The following is a 20895-nucleotide window of genomic DNA, read 5'->3' as shown; positions in this document are numbered from 1 at the left end:
TCTAGATGTCTTTTCTGATGTTATCATATTTGATGATATCTTGATGTCTATTCTAATGTTATTATATTTGATGACATCTAGCTGTCTTTTCTGGTGTTATTATATTTGATAACATCTAAATGTCTTTTCTGATGTTATTATACTATGTGACAAGCAGATGTCTTTTCTTGCGTTATTATATTGTTTGTTTGCTGTCTCATTGAAATATATATTTTTTCATTTTTTATTCTTTTAAATAATTTGTCCGTCTTAATTATAAATATTTTTTTCTAATTAATTTTTCAAAGATTAGTAAACATAATATTGGCACAAAGACAAATTTCTGTGAACTTTTATATCTATTTCTTTTCATTGTCTTTTAGAAGTTTTATTGGCTTCCATACCGTCTTGTAAATTTCATTTTAACGATAAACATCCCACTTTTGTTATCAGACAAAAGACTTTTACTTGGTAATGTATCTCTAATCGTATTATTGTAGTAAGGAGAAAGAATTATCCACCGGCTGATAATCATATTTAAGCGTTCTCTAGAGTAAATTCGGATCACATCATTCACCGTGAAGCTTAAAAGTATGGACGACTATGCGTATAATTCCCAGTACTCTTATTTATCTTACTTGTTACTTTAGATTGTAATTAAAGAAGATTATTTAAGCCGCTTAAGATGTTCATGTCTTTCATATTTAGGTGTCTGTTGTTGTCAGACCAAGTTTTGTAATCTGATTTTATTGTGGTGGCGTCTTCTGTACATCCTGGTTGACTTTGTAATATATTGTTTGTCTCAATCTGTAGAAATGAGAAAAAATTGGGATGAACAAGCATTCAGGATAATTTAAAAGTAGGAGAAAATACCAATGAGGGGAATCAAATCCATATACGTGAAAGAAAAACAAACATTACCGTGGCCAAAAAGAAAAACAGACATGACCGTGGCCAAAAAGAAATCAGACATTACCGTGGCCAAAACGAAAAACAGACATTACCGTGGCCAAAAAGAAATCAGACATGACCGTGGCAAAAAAGTAAAACAGACATTACCGTGGCCAAAAAGAAATCAGACATGACCGTGGCCAAAAAGAAATCAGACATTACCGTGGCCAAAAAGAAATCAGACATTACCGTGGCCAAAAAGAAATCAGACATGACCGTGGCAAAAAAGAAATCAGACATTACCGTGGCCAAAAAGAAATCAGACATTACCGTGGCCAAAAAGAAAAACAGACATTACCGTGGCCAAAAAGAAAAACAGACATGACCGTGGCAAAAAAGAAATCAGACATTACCGTGGCCAAAAAGAAAACAGACATGACCGTGGCCAAAAAGAAAAACAGACATGATCGTGGCCAAAAAGAAAAACAGACATGACCGTAGTCTAAAAGAAAAACAGACATTATCGTGGCCAAAATGAAAAACGATTGAAAGACAAACAAGTATCCAAATACTACACAGACACTTACATATTGAACAGGCCCTTCTAAAACCTCTTCATTTGACGGTGTTTTTCACCAGCAGAACAGGAACTACTCACTCTTACGGAGCACTTGAGAAAAAAACCTGAATTTTGATAATATTCGTACGCGTGTTTCTCAGTTTTTGGTTTTCTCTATTTAGTGGACTCCTGTTTGTCGTTTCGTTGATTTTATTTTTGGCCTTGGTGTTTTCTGTTTTTCTTCGACTGACGGTTTTTGGTTTTCCTTTTTTTCTTAGATGTCCGACATTGAAATTGTCGTAGCACGGCAGTCCGTAGAAGTTTTGTTCTTAAGGATGTAACTCGCCACTCACATTGCCATTTTTTCTTACGATTTGGATCGTGTGAATGAAATATTTTGCTCAACAACACTATACTTTGTCTCAAATACACATAGGATTTCCAAATTATTTTGTTTCTGTTAAATTCATAATACACTTATTTCTTTTCATTTATTTTGTATGAAATAAATTCAGATACACCCACTTGTCTCCAAAAGTTCTAGTTTTTCAACGGCTTTTATCTTAAAAATAAGTATATTTTGTTTGATATATCACAAACACAGTATTGAAAAAAGACTACATGTGTGAATATGTTGCTATTTTGAATTCAGCTGCGCCAAACCTTAATTGACGAAAACAACACCATTTTGTATATATGCAATTATTATGTCTATCTATTTTGTTACACATATCAACGGTGGAAAATTTCCCTTGAAATTATCGAAACTTAATAAAAAAAAATGATCAGTAAAAGAAAAAAACTCAGAAAGAATTTTAAAAACTCAAGGATTATGTATTATTGATACGGTTCTTTTTATTTAAAAAAACCCTGATAATTTGTTACGTAATAGTTGTAATAATAACATTTACCGCTGATAGTTATAGACGAATTTCACACTTTGTGCATTTTCCCGTACATATACGATGTGACAATGCCTCAGTAAGAGTCCATTGTTGATCATTGTACAATGGCATCATTTACACCGATTGACATAGGATCAATAATAACATTGGCAGTACCAATTTTCCTGCTGCAGATGCACATTTCGACAATGTCTCTCCAGTGATGCTCGAATGTCAACCGGCGTAAGTCATTTTAAAAGAGATCTTGCAATTGGTGTATATGGTTTGAAATACGTTTACCGCATAATATAACAGACTGTATTTTTGAAAATGTGATTCTAACAACTTAATTCAATGTTTCCAGATAGTTTAAATTGTCTTTTGATATAAGCTTGGACATATCTTTTATTTCTTTTAGTATTATATTGGCACCAGTATCATCTCCAAATATCAAAATGTATGTGTTTCGCTAGATTGTTTTGAGATTGGAAGTTTTATAAAGGAAAAAGTTGAATAAATCCTAGTCAATACGTTATACCTGCTTTTAGCGTTTACGTATCGTAGTCAATACGATATGCATGTCTTTGGCGTTTACCTACCCTAGTCAATACGATATGCATGTCTTTGGCGTTTACCTATCCTAGTCAATACGATATGCATGTCTTTGACGTTTACCTACCCTAGTCAATACGATATGCATGTCTTTGACGTTAACCTATCCTAGTCAATACGATATGCATGTCTTTGGCGTTTACCTACCCTAGTCAATACGATATGCATGTCTTTGACGTTTACCTATCCTAGTCAATACGATATGCATGTCTTTGACGTTTACGTAACCTAGTCACTACGATATACATGTCTTTGACTTTGACGTATCCTAGTCAATACGATATGCATGTCTTTGATGTTTACCTATCCTAGTCAATACAATATGCATGTCTTTGATGTTTACATATCCTAGTCAATACGATATGCATGTCTTTGACGTTTACCTATCCTAGTCAATACGATATGCATGTCTTTGACGTTTACGTATCCCAGTTAATACGATATACATGTCTTTGACTTTGACGTATCCTAGTCAATACGATATACATGTCTTTAGCGTTGATGTATCCTAGTCACTACGATATACATACGTTGACGTATCCTTGTCACTACGATGTACATGTCTTTGACGTTGACGTATCCTAGTCACTATGCTATACATGTCTTTGATGTTGACGTGTCCTAGTCACTACGATATACATGTCTTTGACGTTGACGTATCCTAGTCACCATGATATACATGTCTTTGATGTTGACGTGTCCTATTCAATACGATATACATGTCTTTGACGTTGACGTATCCTAGTCACTACGATATACATGTTTTGACGTCGACGTATCCTAGTCAATACGATATACATGTCTTTGACGTTGACGTATCCTAGTCAATATGATATACATGTCTTTGACGTTGACATATCCTAGTCAATACGATATACATGTCTTTGACGTTGACGTATCCTAGTCAATACGTTATACATGTCTTTGATGTTGACGTTTCCTAGTCAATACGTTATACATGATATTAGTGTTTACGTATCCTAGTCAATACGATAAACCTGCCTTTGATGTTACGTATCGTAGTCAATACGACATTCCTAAGTATAATATATGTTATTTTGGGATATTCATAGGTGATATGGGCTCATATTCCCGGTCAGTGCTTTATACCCATGGAGCCGACATATCCCATATGAATCCTGAATAACAATCATGTTAATATCATACCACTTAGATGTATTGGTGAACAGTTGTAGATATAATGTGAATAAGATATTTACTTTAGAATAAAAACAGTGACACCTTCACAAAACTCTTTATCTAAAGCTCTCCGACCTAATCTAGGTGTCATAGAAGACAAAAACAACCCATGACATAGGTCAATTCCGGATATTTTGGTAAGTAATAGCGAAAAAATAATATAAGTCAAAATTCTGAATTTGATATGAAGAAAGTGGACCACTTTATATTCATTATTTGTTTTTACAATGAATCGCTTTATACAAAAATGATCTGGTGTTAGTTGTCACATTGCGTTTTTGGTTCTTAACATAAAAATTCGATCGATACTTTTTTTGCAATGGATTCATTCTAATGTGCATGAATTTTTACTGGTTTTGATTAGATTCCTCTGGAACCTTGTGGAGACGTATGTGTTGTCAGTATTACATGTTCTATCATTGTTACCTATAACAACTTGTTCAAAGTGATTTTTTTTTCTAATATCTACTTTCATAGCCACTTGATGCTTGAGCGATGACTGGGATGACCAGTTTTGTTTTTGGTCTCACTTACGCTGACTATTGCTTTGACGATTCTACGGAGTATATTTAATGTGTCATCACTTACATGGTAATATATTATAGGAAAAACTTTACTTAGATTAAATATCATGCCAAAGCATGCACTGTGAATAATTTGCTATTAAATCGTTTCTTCTTTTATCTGTTCGTGAAAAAATAGACTGAAATTTGTCCTAATCCAATCAAATCACAGGAAATAATTATCTGCAATAAATACCTGAATGAATCAAAATCGATTCATGAAAAAGCGTTTTTAAAAGTTAGACGTTATTTGTCAATAAGCGCATTTAATCGTTTGAAACCTTACAAGGTATCCATGGACGAGATAATTGTAAAATCAGAGAATAAAAAAATTTAAAAGAGTGTTTATTTGTTTCATTTCCTTGAAATGACAACATGAGATTATTTGTGCAGATGAGATGGTTGGCTATATTCACTACAATACTGACAAATACGTATATGTTATTATATGAAATGCCTGCAGGCATGAACATAGTTCCAGTCTTGCGGCATGAACAGGCTTCCAGTACATGTAATTGTCAGAACAAGGCTGTTCTTTTTCTTGTTCATATTTTGCTTTTGTTTTTAGATTATTATATTCATTAAAACCACGTCTAAAAATTACAAAACTGAGGGACTTATAGATTTTTAAAAATCTTTGCTTCAAATGCTGTACAACATATGGCAAAATTTGGGGTAATTTGCTAATTTGCATAGCGGCCATTTTGCCTTATCATGACGGCAGCCATTACAATAGGATTATATAAGCCCTTTTAATGAAAATGCCAATATGCAAATACCTATGTCGAATGAACAATTTGTTCGCATATAGGTGAATTGTACATGTTTTTAGGCTTCTGTTCGTGTACAAATGGACATTGTCTACTCTGAAATCTTTCGGCCTTTTTAGTTTAAAAATCGGAAGCGTAACCATTGTGTAATTGCTATATAAGATCAAATAAAATGACGTAAAATCGTAAAATAGCAAGATTCAAAACAGAAATACACATGCAAGAAGATATTGTTCATGATTTGTTCGCATATAGGGAAACACCTTGTAGGTTGAATTTTAAAGTTAAATAACTTTTAACTTACCTGCTTTCTTAAGTTTTCGGCCAAATTCTTTTAAAAACATGATGATTTCAACCTTCCCATATCGTAAAAGTCAAATTTTAAGCATTTTCCCTTAGAATTACACAGCATTTTTGTAAATATCCGCCAAAGGAAGTTTTTAAAGATACATTAGTTGTAGATACATGACGGAAAAGGACTGGATTATCCGCAAATCTATAATAAATTATATTTTCAATCTTAAGCTAAGGGAAGTAATTTGATCAAAAGGGACAAAGTCACGTGGTGCAAATGATTTAAATAAAGTACCTTTGATTTTGCCATATGAAACCTCATTTCTATATGTAATTAAAAAGTGATTTAGTTTAAACGTTTCATACACTAGTATTGCTCATGTTTAGGCACTATATAGACATTATCTAAAAAAATTTAAAACTTGAAGAATTGGAAATATCAAATATTCCCATTTTTTTATGTATTAAAGCCAGTAAGTGTAAATATATAGAGAAATATTAAATTCAGTAGAACGATTGTTGAACCATATACTTATTTCTTCTTTTAGCATTATTGTAACGTAATATGCAATATTGTTCAAATATGAAAAAGAGACAAACTAGGATTTTAAATGTTAGCACACAAAATGATGGATAATTTAAAACTTTCAGAAGTATCCAAATTCATAAATCAAGTACTATATTAAGACTCTCAAATAACCGTTTGTTCTTAGTTTTACACAATGACAATGCTGCAAGACAGTCTAATATCAATCAGTTGTACATATGGTGGAAAAAAGAAACTCGGAATGATTTATTTCCCATTCGTCAGAACTCGGCCGGTTCCGTACCTCCAAAAAGATGGAGAGAAGCGGAGTCACCCGAGGTTTGCCGATTGATTTTTCCAGAACAAAATACAAATGTATACAAATTAAGACGATTACATTATTATTATTTAGCGAATTTAATAATCTAGCGACACAGTGAGTGTGGATTCGCATGCGGTTGATGCATGCTTAGCAGGAGACAGTGCATCCGGTCTCGCTCCTTTTTGAGTTCATGCGATTCCCTTTCTGTTTGTTACCGTGATTTGTCTCTTCCTAATCCATTTACGAGATTTGAACATCGGTAAACTGCTGTCGACTTAATATAGCTTCTAAATATGTAAATTTCATTTTAATCATGTATGTGAAGTTAGCAGCCGGTTCGTTATTCGATATTCGATATTCAATATCCAACCGGCTGCTAGCAGTCGGTTGGATATTCAAAATTTAGTTGAAAATCATAAAAAAATTAAATACTTGATAACATTAAAAGCACGATTTTCATAGTTAAGAGGACTGATAAGATGCGTAGGAAATCGTTTAATAATCGAATATAAACCCTTTTCTAAGTTGCATATTTGTCTTTATGTAATATAGATTTTTATCAATAAAACAACTTCAAATATGTACTTTTATATATGATATTTCTTAACACAAAAGGAAAAAACTATAACTCTAAAAACATTTAGAAATATAAATAGAAATATTTATGGAAAGCCCAAAAAAAAAAATATATAGTGAAAACCTACCTGAGACCGCTTAAATGAGGGTGAGACCCCCCCTGGTCTTTCAATGTCCATAAAATTCTACTTAATCATAGACTCTACATATGTAAAGGTTGCATTAGAAGGATTTCCCAGAATGATGTCATCTTCGATATCTACGGAGGGCTTAGATTGTCACTTTTTAGCTAAAAATTGTCAAAATTTTAGGACAAAGGCCACAGGGCAATGGTGCGAGCCCCCTGATCTCTCAATCTTTCTAATATTATGCAGACATTTAGTTGATAGGTTGATACAAACGTGGCTAAAAGGAATTTGGGTACACTTCCTGTCTTCTATGTTTACGGAGCGCCCAAAGTGCCAGTTGGATATTCAAAATATATAGTGAAAACCTACCTGAGACCGCTTAAATGAGGGTGAGACCCCCCTGGTCTTTCAATGTCCATACAATTCTACTTAATCATAGACTCTGTATATGTAAAGGTTGTATTAGAAGGATTTCCAAGAATAATGCTATCTTCGATATCTACGGAGGGTTTAGATTGTCACTTTTCATCTAAAAATTGTCATTTATGCGGTCTAAGGTATGTTTTCGCTATATATTTTGAATATCTAACTGGCACTTTGCGCCCTCCGTAAACATAGAAGACAGGAAGTGTACCCAAATTCCTTTTAGTGAAGTTTGTATCTATCTATTTATTAACTGTCTGCTTAATATTAGGCAGATTGAGAGATCAGGGGGCTCTTACTTTTGCCCTGTGCCCTTTGTCCTGAAATTTTGACAATTTTTAGCTGAAAAGTGATAATCTAAGCCCTCCGTAGATATCGAAGATGACATTTTTCTAAAAAAATCCTTTTGATACAATCTTTATTTATACAGAGTCTATGAACTCTTTGAATTTTATGGACATTGAAAGAACAGGGAGGTCTCACCGTCATTTAAGCGGTCTAAGGTAGGTTTTCGCTATATATTATGAATATCCAACTGGCACTTCGGGTCTTCCGTAAACATAGAAGACAAGAAGTGTACCCAAATTTCTTTTAGTCACGTTTGTATCTACTTATTAACTAACTTTCTTTTAATATTAGGCAAATTGAGAGATCAGGGGGCTCTGACCATTGCCCTGTGCCCTTTGTCCTAAAATTTTGACAATTTTTAGCTGAAAAGTGACAATCTAAGCCCTCTGTAAATATCGAAGATGACATTATTCTGGAAATCCTTTTGATACAATCTTTATTTATACAGAGTCTATGAATTCGTCGAATTTTATGGACATTGAAAGAACAGTGGGGTCTCACCGTCATTTAAGCGGTCTCGGCTAGGTTTTCACTATATATTTTGAATATCCAACTGGCACTTTGGGCCTTCCGTAAACATATAAGACAGGAAGTGTACCCAAATTCCTTTTAGTGACGTTTGTATCAACCTATTTCTTAACTGTCTGCTTAGTATAAGGCAGATTGAGAGATCAGGGGGCTCTCACTTTAGCCCTGTGCCCTTTGTCCTGAAATTTTGACAACTTTTAGCTGAAAAGTGATAATCAAAGCCCTCCGTAGATATCGAAGATGACATTTTTCTGGAAAATCCTTTTGATACAATCTTTATTTATACAGAGTCTATGAATTCGTCGAATTTTATGGACATTGAAAGAAGAGGGAGGTCTCACCGTCATTTAAGCGGTCTAAGGTAGGTTTTCGCTATATATTTTGAATATCCAACTGGCACTTTGGGCGCTCCGTAAACATAGAAGACAGGAAGTGTACCCAAATTCCTTTTATCCACGTTTGTTTCTACCTATTACCTCAATGTCTGCATAATATTAGAAAGATTGAGAGATCAGGGGGCTCTGACCATTGCCCTGTGCCCTTTGTCCTAAAATTTTGACAATTTTTAGCTGAAAAGTGACAATCTAAGCCCTCCGTAGATATCGAAGATGACATCATTCTGGGAAATCCTTCTAATACAACCTTTACATATGCAGAGTCTATGATTAAGTAGAATTTTATGGACATTGAAAGACCAGGGGGGGTCTCACCCTCATTTAAGCGGTCTCAGGTAGGTTTTCACTATATATTTTGAATATCCAACTGGCACTCTGGGCGCTCCGTAAACATAGAAGACAGGAAGTGTACCCAAATTCCTTTTAGCCTCGTTTGTTTCTACCTATTACCTAAATGTCTGCATAATATTAGAAAGATTGAGAGATCAGGGGGCTCTGACCATTGCCCTGTGCCCTTTGTCCTAAAATTTTGACAATTTTTAACTGAAAAGTGACAATCTAAGCCCTCCATAGATATCGAAGATGACATCATTCTGGGAAATCCTTCTAATACAACCTTTACATATGCAGAGTCTATGATTAAGTAGAATTTTATGGACATTGAAAGACCAGGGGGGTCTCACCCTCATTTAAGCGGTCCTAGGTAGGTTTTCACTATATATTTTGAATATCCAACTGGCACTTTGGGCGCGCCGTAAACATAGAAGACAGGAAGTGTACCCAAATTCCTTTTAGCCACGTTTGTTTCTACCTATTACCTAAATGTCTGCATAATATTAGAAAGATTGAGAGATCAGGGGGCTCGCACCATTGCCCTGTGCCCTTTGTCCTAAAATTTTGACAATTTTTTACTGAAAAGTGACAATATAACCCCTCCGTAGATATCGAAGATGACATTATTCTGAGAAATCCTTCTAATACAACCTTCACATATGCAGAGTCTATGATTAAGTAGAATTTTATGTACATTGAAAGACCAGGGGGGGTCTCACCCTCATTTAAGCGGTCTCAGGTAGGTTTTCACTATATATTTTTTTTTTGGGCTTTCCATAAATATTTCTATTTATATTTCTAAATGTTTTTAGAGTTATAGTTTTTTCCTTTTGTGTTAAGAAATATCATATATAAAAGTACATATTTGAAGTTGTTTTATTGATAAAAATCTATATTACATAAAGACAAATATGCAACTTAGAAAAGGGTTTATATTCGATTATTAAACGATTTCCTACGTATCTTATCAGTCCTCTTAACTATGAAAATCGTGCTTTTAATGTTATCAAGTATTTAATTTTTTTATGATTATCAACTAAATTTTGAATATCCAACCGACTGCTAGCAGCCGGTTGGATATTGATATCGAATATCGAATAACGAACCGGCTGCTAACTTCACATACATTTTTAATCTGCTATTCAACCATTAACACGTTATATCAAAATTTGTTGCAGTTTCTTTTCCAACAACAACTTTTGTCCGCATTTGGAAATGCCGAAGTATAACACAGATGTCATTCTTTTGTAGTTTTTAGAAAAATAATTATTACTGTTACAGCAATATAGTGATAAACATAAGTAAGCCGTTATACCATGAATATTTATGTGTTTCGCATCCCAAACTTTTGGTTTTTCAGCATACTTTATAAAGATACAAGAAAAACATGTCGAGCACAGTCAGTTATATATTACACGTTCATTGATATATCAAACCATGGAAATTGAGGGTTCATAACAGATTGATAGTAAAATCTGTCATATATACGTATTTCCAGCTCTGTATGCATTACCTGTCATGATATTTCAAAGTTATGTACATGACAGAGAATCACTCTCAGGAATATGACAAAAACAGAATGATTAGATACTGAATCAAATACTAGTTTTATGCACCATTTTTTTTTTTATTTTGTAAATTTATTAAAACCTAATGTTGGAAATCCAAAAAATATCAAAAACTGGTAATGATATAAGATAGATGAAATTGGTTATTTTTTTAAATGGAGAAATTGTTTGTGAATAATTTAGCACTCAAATTAATTTCATATTAAATTTCATGTGATACTTTAAATGAGTTATATCTCAAATTCTCACTTTTCAAGGCAATGCGATTAAAATTTTATAAATGACACATTTATATTTTGTTAGTTGAAAACAATATAAAGTCAAGTAAGAACACACAAGATATTTCGTACAAACAGTTTTTGATTACTTGTCAAATTCCTAGTCCCCCATGGTCAAATCATTGCAAATGCTCATGAATCTTGGAGTAACACTGTTGTCATAAAATGTAATTTATTTCTCATCGGGGGATTTAAAATATCATAAAATATACTGAGAACAATAAATCTTGACAAATCCTTCCGTTCTATGCAGTGGTTTTTTTTACCAATCACCACTCAGAAATAAAGCATGTCTTGCAGATTTTTCAGTTAATCTCGTAAGCAATTGTTTCCTAATAAAGGGAAAAACGCGGATGTTTTATCTCTTGAGAATGGAAAAAACAATCTTATTTCTTCTTCTTAATTATAAGGTTCTTGTTTATAACATATATAAATATAAAGTATACGGGTGACATATAAAGCTAAACACATTAACACCCTGAAAGGTGATTCCACTTATTTTTTTTTATCTTTATCGGGAAGAAATAAACACACTAAACTTCTAGAAAGATTAAATAAAGAAATAAAGCTTGAGTATAACAATTGTTCATTCTATATTGAAAATCACGAGTTTTGCAATGTGACAATTTTTTACCTCTGATAATTTTTTTCCAAATAAATCCCTTGAAAAATTGCAAACCATTTTAGATATCAGAACAAGTGGCGCATCAGGATGTCCTTCAAAGAAGTTTATTACGCATAAGTAAGCAGTAAGCTATTTAACAAAGTGCTCTCAATAGAAAAGATGAAGTCATCTTAAAATGCTGCATTGAAACCGTCACGAGGATGACCTTTATTAGAAGCTGTGTCACAGAAATCATGGACATGTTACATTTGTCGTAGCCACAACCTCGTTTTCGTCTTCTCGTTGATGACATTACTTAATGAAACTTATCACACATTGTTCTTATTTGCCATGAACAAGACGACTGATGGATTGATTTTTCGTTTACTTTTCTGTTTAATGTGTTCTGGACAAATATATGTTGTTTCGCCCTTTTTCACATTTGGTGATGGTTTGGACTATTTTTCAACTTATGGTTTTTGAATGTCACCTTGGTACCTTCATAACAAATATATAATCAAGTTTTAGTGGATAATAAAAAAAATATTGAGAACATTTTCTTTAATTTGTCAGACAAAATGGATGTCTTATTTTTAAGCATTAAAACCGAAGAAAAAATTATTTCACGTTTGCATTGATTTAAGTAGCAGGATTAACAAAATATTACATTATCATATTATGTGGATTTCCCTAATTTGGTAAAAAGTCAGCAGGTAAAGATAAAGGATACATGTGATACAATTCAATGAGACAGCAACCCAACGACACAAACATCCCAAATAAGACACAAAAAAAAAGGATTGACATTTGCATCCCCCATAAAACACCAACACACCAACACACCGACACAATTACCCAACAGTAAATGATACCAAATTACATTTTCTATTCCGCTCCAATACTGTAAAATAATTATTTAGTAGGACACGAACAAATATTGGAAAGGGAAAAGAGTGTTACTTTGCTAGACAATTTAAACAACTTTTGATATAAAATATATCTGTCTCCTATTTCCTTTTTGACATCGTGTAATATAACATTTCCAGCGTGTATACTTTTAGTTATAAATTTCAGATTGTATCTTTTCCATATTGTAATTTGCGCCGACGGACAGAAACAGTCTGATTTGATGCCCATTAAATGAAATGAATTATTGCTTGAAAAAGCGAATATTGGAAAATAATTTACTTATTTCTGGTGAATGATCAGTAATGGATAATATTTAAAACATCTAAGAACATCTGAGATCATTTTTTCCATCACGATAAATTAGAATTATTTCTCACGTGCGTGATCGTCTGGATATTTTATGGTTTGACATTATATGCCATTATTGAGCCATACTGAGTAATTATAATAGCTTTAACTGATGAATGAAAAAAAAGCAAATCTGTTTTTATCATTTCTAAACAGTGGACACATTTGACCCTGGTTCAAACAGTGCTAGTGTAGAAATTTGAGTAAAAGGAGAAGTTGTTTGTACGTCACTCAAGACAGAGACGTATCGATACAAATAACCCAAAAGACTTCTACAAACTTTGTTTTATGTTTTTATACCTGAACTGACGCCATTAAAAGGGTGTATATTATGAAAACGTATGTCACCTGACGTTTCTAAAGATGTAAATAAGAATTACAAAATCAATGTTTTTATTAGGCTTTTGTTCATTTAATTTCATCAAAGGTTAATTACCCTTATGATATTTTGAATATACCACACGGACATAACAAAAGGAATTAATTGGTGAACTTGATGAAAAATGAAATTGGTGCTGTTGCCGTTTTCACCCCTTGATTTTCTGTTAGCTCTTTTTGACATTTATTTGAAAATATGATAATCTTAATCTGAATCATTTATCAATTTATTTATGAAAATTTTGAAAGGTTGGGGCGTTTTAATATTTTTGAAATTTCAGCGACTTATTTAAATCTGTGATTTCTTCCTATTGTAACGTAACAAGTTCAGCTTTATACCTTATATGGTGTTATTGGTTGTTTGTTTAATTGTGTTTCATCGATAACGAGTGTATTGTCAATGGTCGGTGCAGGTTGCTATACTACATGTATGCAACATTTTCATATGGAAGAAAAAACCAAAATCAGTAAAAAACTGAAAAATAAAGATACAGTCACTGAAATGTTCGGTGGTTCGGACTCTTAAAACACCCAAATTAACCGCATGAAACACTGAATGACAAATAGAACAATATATATATCTACTATTATCTTTTTGTCTGGACAAGTGATAAAGAAGAAAATACTCAATGTCAAAGAGCAGTCAAACTAAGCTCATTAAAAAAGATAACATTCATCATGTAACCATGGTAACCATGGTTCTTTTGGAATTAATGTAAAAACCCACCAAAGATATACATGGCATAAATTTTCCTCTGTGTTGAAATGAATTATTATTGATATGGTTTTATTGATGAATTAACTGTTTACAAACTTTGAATTGTTTGAAATACTAAGTTTTTTCTTACGCCAGGAATATATAACCTTAGCTGTATGTGGCAAAACCTTTCGGAATTCTGGGTCGTCAATACTCTTTAACTTCGTTCTTTACTTGGCCTTTTAACTTTTTCGACGAAACACGCGTCTGCCGTACAAAATGACAAGCCTGGTATCTTTGGTGAGTTTTTTCCTTCGTTTCGTCTATATGATGCTGATCATTGGTGCTCGAATCAGGTCAGTTGTTAGGTCATATCAATTACAAAGTTGAAGTGGATTAAAAATACGATACTTAAATGAGTCCATACTGTATATCATTGATAGTTTCAACGCAATAGACATTCTGTGCTACAAAGCTTGTGCAGATGGTAGAATAATCCTAATCTGCGACAGGTTATGCATGTACATTGAAAAAAGTTGGTGCAGATTCGTCCAAATTGACATGTTAAAATGTACAAGTTACTTTCTTATGAAAATAATAAGATTTAGTAGGATTGCCATTGAGACAACTATTCATGAGAGACTAAATGGCATAGATGAAAGCAATTATGTGTCACCGTACGGCCTTCAACAGTGGACAAAGCCCATACCGTATTGTAAGCTATATAAGGTCCCATTATGACAAAATATAAAACAGTTCAAACGAGACAACCAATTTAGATTTAGGTACAAAGCAATAATTTGCCTATTTGAGAATTATTTTATGAAACATATTGCCGATGATAGAAGAAGGAAAAATATTAGAAATAAATTGATTTAAAGCTTACATTTTATCCTTTTAAATTTATATCATAATTGTTAACTAGATCTTCATCAGATAATTAAAGTCATTTTTATACGACCGCAAAAATTGAAAATTTTTTGGTCGTATATTGGTATGACGTTGGCGTCGTCGTCGTCGTCGTCGTCGTCGTTGTCGTCGTCGTCGTCGTCGTCTGGCGTCGTCCGGCGTCGTCCGAAGACACATTGGTTTTCGCACTCTAACTTAAGTTTAAGTGAATGGATCTCCATGAAATTTTACCATAAGGTTCAATACCACGAAAGGAAGGTGGGGATTGATTTTGGGGGTTATGGTACCAACAGTTAAGGAATTAGGGGCCAAAAAGGGGCCAAAAATAAGCATTTTTGTAACTTCCAGACAATAACTTGTGTGTAAGTGTATGGATCTCTCTGACATTGTACCACAAGGTTCCATATCACAAAGGGAAGGCTGTAATTGATTTTGGGGGTAATTGCCTCAAAATTTTAGGAATTAGGGGCAAAAAAAGGGGCAAAAAACAAGCATTTTTCTAGTTTCATGACAATAACTTGTGTGTAAGTGTTTGGATATTTCTGAAATTGTACTACAAGGTTCCATATCACAAAGGGAAAGCTGGAATTGAGTTTGGGGGTAATTGCCCGAAACGTTTAGGAATTGGGGGCCAAAAAGGGGCCAAAAATAAGCATTTTTCTAGTTTCCAGACAATAACTTGTGTTCAAGTGTATGGATCTCTCTGAAATTGTACTGCAAGGTACCATACCACAAAAGGAAGGCTGGGATTGATTTTGGGGGTGATGAATCATAAGGGGGTTCAAAAAATTGGGGGGGGGATTTTTTTTTTCTTTTTTTTTCTTTTTTTCCTTTTTTTTTTCTTTTAAAATTTTCCATTTTAAGTTGGTTATTTCTGATTAATATTTAAAAGCAAATAATAATGATATGGTAGGAGATACACACCAAACAGGATGTGTAAATTATTATATAATAAGTATTGTGCAATAGCAAGAAATTTTCAATTGCACAGTATTGCACAATTGCAAGAAATCTTCAATTGCACAGTATTGCGCAATAGCAAGAAATCTTCAATTGCACAGTATTGCGCAATAGCAAGAAATATCCAATAGCACAATATTGCGTAATAGCAAGAAATTGTCAATTGTACAGTATTGCACAATAGCAAGAAATATTCAATTGCACAGTATGGTGCAATAGAAGATACTTCGTATAAATTGCTTATTTCTTGATCAACTTCAATGGGGTTTTATTCTTGAATTCTTGGGGTTCTTTAATATGCTGAATCTAACCGTGTATTAAGTTTTTGGATTTTGGGCCCCGTTTTTAAATTGGTCCACATTGAGGTCCAAAGGGTCCAAAATTTAACTTTGTTTGATTTCATCAAAAATTGAATTATTGGGGTTCTTTGATATGCCGAATCTAACCGTGTATTTAGATTCTTAATTTTTGGTTCCGTTTTCAAATTGGTCTACATTAAGGTCAAAAGGGTCCAAAATTAAACTTAGTTTGATTTTAACAAAAATTGAATTTTTAGGGTACTTTGATATGCTGAATCTAAACATGTATTTAGATTTTTGATTATGGGCCCAGTTTTCAAGTTGGTCCAAATCGGGGTCCAAAATTAAACTTTGTTTGATTTCAACAAAAATTGAATATATGGGGTTCTTTGATATGCTGAATCTAACCATGTATTTAGATTTTTGATTTTTGGGCCCCGTTATCAACTTTGTCCACATTGAGGTCAAAAGGGTCCAAAATTAAACTTTGTTTGATTTCATCAAAAATTGAATTCTTGGGGTTCTTTGATATGCTGAATCTAACCATGTATTTAGATTTTTTATTTGTGGACCCGCTATCAAATTGGTTCATATTGAGGTCAAAAGGGTCCAAAATTAAACTTTGTTTGATTTCATCAAAAATTGAATTATTGGGGTTCTTTGATATGCCAAATCTAACCGTGTATTTAGATTTTTAATTTTGGGTCCCGTTTTTAAATTGGTCTACATTAAGGTCCAAAGGGTCCAAAATTAAACTTAGTTTGATTTTAACAAAAATTGAATTCTTGGGGTTCTTTGATATGCTGAATCTAAACATGTGTTTAGATTTTTGATTATGGGCCCAGTTTTCAAGTTGGTCCAAGTTGGGGTCCAAAATTAAACTTTGTTTGATTTCAACAAAAATTGAATATATGGGGTTCTTTGATATGCTGAATCTAAACATGTATTTAGATTTTAGATTTTTGGCCCAGTTTTCAAGTTGGTCCAAATTGGGGTCCAAAATTAAACTTTGTTTGATTTTAACAAAAATTGAATATATGGGGTTCTTTGATATGCTGAATCTTACCATGTATTTAGATTTTTTATTTTGTGGGCCTGCTATCAAATTGGTTCATATTGAGGTCAAAAGGGTCCAAAATTAAACTTTGTTTGATTTCATCAAAAATTGAATTATTGGGGTTCTTTGATATGCCAAATCTAACCATGTTTTTAGATTTTTAATTTTGGGTCCCGTTTTTTAAATTGGTCTACATTAAGGTCCAAAGGGTCCAAAATTTAACTTAGTTTGATTTTAACAAAAATTGAATTCTTGGGGTACTTTGATATGCTGAATCTAAACATGTGTTTAGATTTTTGATTATGGGACCAGTTTTCAAGTTTGTCCAAGTTTGGGTCCAAAATTAAACTTTGTTTGATTTCAACAAAAATTGAATATATGGGGTTCTTTGATATGCTGAATCTAACCATGTATTTTGATTTTGGACATTGGACCATAATAGGTAAATTCAAAAAATTGAAGTTCTTAGACCACATTCTTTCTGTGTCAGAAACCTATGCTGTGTCAAATATTTAATCACAATCCAAATTCAGAGCTGTATCAAGCTTGAATGTTGTGTCCATACTTGCCCCAACTGTTCAGGGTTTCGACCTCTGCGGTCGTATCAAGCTGCGCCCAGCGAAGCATTTTATTATTTACTGCTTTCATTTTTACAAATGTCCGCATCAATATTTTGAATAGGATCCCTCAATTGTTGAATATAATATTGATCTTATCATCACATTTATTGACAACGGATCGTGTGGAATGTATCATATACGTTTTTATGGTCTGATTCGTTCATAGTTTAAAAGGACCCACACGTTCTAAAAACAAATTCTTTTTCAATTCAGAATGTTTAGTGCGGATCATATCGTACTGAAAGTTTAAACCCTAGCAACACTTTCACTTTAGGGGTATTTAGATATGTATTCCCCAATTACCTAGAGGATCTTTCTTATCTTTAAGCTTTGAGCTCAACCATATATATTTTATAGTCAGTAATCGTCATACCAAGAACATAGGAGTACGGACAACTTCAGACTGCAAAAAATATGTATAAGGAAATATAACAAAAATGCTGAGCTACATGGTAAATTGAAAAATGGAAAGTCGATAAAAACTGACAAAATCAAACGTTATCAAGTAAGTCAGGAATATGACAGTTTTTTATAGTCATAACGATTTGAAAAAAACTGTCATGCTCCCAACTTGGTACAAGCATTTTCAAAAGAGTGATTTAAACCTGGTTTATGGCTAGCTAAACCTCCCAATTGATTAGAGAATTTTAATGTACCGATGATTTATGTATTATTATACATGAGATATAAGCCACTCCGCTATCGTGTGATGCCTTTATGTTATAGATGAGATATAAGCCACTCCGCTATCGTGTGATGCCTTTATGCTTGATATGTACGTTTTTTTAACGGATTAAAATGGAATTTCATGACGGGTGTAAAAAATAGTACAGGGTCGCTGACCTTTTACCCCCAGTTTATATTAGGGTTCTTATTGTTCAATCTTTCTTTTTTTGTGTAGTGTTTGGTTGCCTTTTGTTTGTCTTTTCAAATTTTGTTCATATTGGATTGTAATAATTTTGCCTGTTTTCTTCGGCTTATGGTTTTTGTGCCCCCGCCGCAGCAGAAAAAAGGGGCATTAAGTGTTACCCTTGTCCGTCCGTCCGTATGTATGTCCCAAAATTGATTTCCGTTCTCTAACATAAGTTTGCCTCAACCAAATGTTATGAAACTTATACACAATGCTTATTACCACAGATCAAGTTCGAATTTGGGTGGCTTCACTTTTACCGGGCTCGAGTTTGTAACATTATATGCAATTGGGGGCATCATCTGTGTCCCAAGAACACATTCTTCATTTATTTATTGCCGCCTTGGTATTATCTCCCCTTGTTCAAAACTAGGAACCGCATTATACAATGATGCTTTGTATCATTGTTGTAATTCATCTGCTGTAACTAACACCAACTTTGAACAGTTATTTGTTTAACTAGAAATGCAATAAATATTATTTTGAATAATTAAGCACTATTGGATTAAGATGTAACGTGGTGGTTTATTATATTAGATCGATATCAATCATGCCAGATACCATGTTTAAACGTTGTTTGGTATCATTTGACTGAAACATATACAGCATATGGTTAGTGATGTCGGAATTAATTGAAATTAGACAAAAACATAGTTGGGTATTGACAGAATAATTAGAAAATAAAAGTTGTTAAGGGATTGGACGATTGGTTAAGATAATGGGTTTAGTGATTAGGATAAAGTGTTCAGACGAATCAAACTGTTTTTATTCACATAATTTTTGTTTCTCTCAAAGTTATTGTTAATTGTTTCTGGTTATGGACATTTTTTCATTACAAACGACACTTGACAAAGTGACTAATGAAAATTTAAAATAAAGTGATAATTCCAATCATAACAGGCATGGATAAAGAATCTTAGGATAACTTGATTTCTTTTAAACAGATATAAATGTCTTTTTTAAGGAAAAGGTTAGAAAAGGTACAACTGGGCGGGGTAATCCGAAAACATTAAGTCGAAAAAGCTACACCATGATAAAAAAAGAACGAACAAAAAGTTAAAGGCACGAACATAATATGATAAGCAGAACCAAAGTGAATAATGGTTTTATATTAAGTGATTTTTTTCAATCCACAAACACAAGGGTGTCTTGGATAACACGCCTAATGCATAAACAGATATGGACATTTCAATCTCTAAAGAAAAACTCCATACTAAAATTTACGACAAAAGAGACGACTTTTCATTCCCTATTGTTAATTTTCCTATTTTAGACGGCGATGTTCCTTTGGCTCCATCATACGGTGTTTATATATCCCAACTCGTTCGTTATGCTCGTGTGTGTAGTGATGTCATAGATTTTAACGAACGTAATCAATGCATCACTGGTAAATTATTAAGTCAGGGATTTCGTTACCATAAATTACGTAAAACTTTTACTAAATTCTTTCATAGATACAAAGATTTTATTAGTAAATTTGGCTGTACTTGTAGAAAACTGATTAAAAACGGTATTTCACATCCTAAATTTTACGGTAATATTGTACTTAAAGCGCGGAAATCACTATGTGATCCGTGTAAACTCATCGAACCTTTAAACACACTTATTAGTAAAGGTTATCTTACCAATGTTGTAATTAGATCTTTGAATATAGTTTACATTGGCACTAATATCGATTTTGTCATCAGCAAATTAAAACATAATTAAATTTGTATTCTTTTCAAACGGGATGTATAAAGACACACCCACGTTCATTTTATCTATAAAGAGGTTAACTCCTAACTAGCCTACTGCCTGTCGATACATTTATTTTTGGCATTGCACAAGTCATGTCTTCTTTGACCGTCTATGACGTTAAAATACTAAATCCCTGGGATGTGTTTTAGTTGATTTTAGTCTCTGATGCATGATTTTTAATTATTAATTGTTTTTGGCTTGTAACTAGCTGTCAGTAACTGCGAGTTCTCTCAAATCGTACTTTCTTGTTTATGACCTGTTGATACTGATTGTAATGCTTTTTTGTTATT

The sequence above is a fragment of the Mytilus californianus genome, unplaced genomic scaffold (genome assembly GCF_021869535.1).
Source record: "Mytilus californianus isolate M0D057914Y unplaced genomic scaffold, xbMytCali1.0.p SCAF_8, whole genome shotgun sequence".
Lineage (NCBI taxonomy): Eukaryota > Metazoa > Mollusca > Bivalvia > Mytilida > Mytilidae > Mytilus > Mytilus californianus.
This window is presented reverse-complemented; position numbering follows the sequence as displayed.